Source organism: Monodon monoceros, unplaced genomic scaffold, assembly GCF_005190385.1.
Source record: "Monodon monoceros isolate NGI ecotype Baffin Bay Population unplaced genomic scaffold, NGI_Narwhal_1 Super_Scaffold_13, whole genome shotgun sequence".
NCBI lineage: Eukaryota > Metazoa > Chordata > Mammalia > Artiodactyla > Monodontidae > Monodon > Monodon monoceros.
The window spans coordinates 49,368,816-49,369,168 of NW_021703769.1; the positions used below are offsets into that span (position 1 = coordinate 49,368,816).

Sequence of the window (353 nt, forward strand, 5' to 3'; positions counted from 1 at the left end):
CCCAGTGCCAGCCCCCGGGTTAGGGAGCGTCCGCACTTCTCCTTCCGTCGGTCGGGCCAGCACTCGGCCTTTTGTACGGGGTCTGCTCATTGGGCAGATTCGACAAACGCCCCGCCCAGAGCCCCGAACTGGCCAATTGCAAGGGGCTTCACAGTGTGCCGTACTCGAGGGATCGTCACCTTGCTGCGACGCTTTGGGGATCCCTAGGCCTCAGTAGTCTTTGCTCCCCGGCCCCGGATCCTAGCCTCAAGGAGACCTCTGGGAGCCGTGCCCGGGGAGGTGCCCGCGGGGCATCCGGGGAGCCCTTGGAGATCTCGGCCTCCCCGTTACCCCGCCGCTCGCCGGTGTGTCCT

The 353-nt window shown here is 66.9% G+C and overlaps 1 protein-coding gene across 1 annotated transcript in view; it reads left to right on the top strand.

Annotated features, from left to right (window-relative positions):
- The first annotated feature begins 327 nt into the window (after window positions 1-327).
- Window positions 328-353, top strand: part of UBE2I (ubiquitin conjugating enzyme E2 I) — a 14,887-nt gene continuing 14,861 nt past the window's right edge. The window contains exon 1 of the mRNA XM_029221266.1: window positions 328-344. The gene's annotated coding sequence lies outside the window, so the exon portion shown is untranslated. The remainder of the gene's footprint in view (window positions 345-353) is intronic.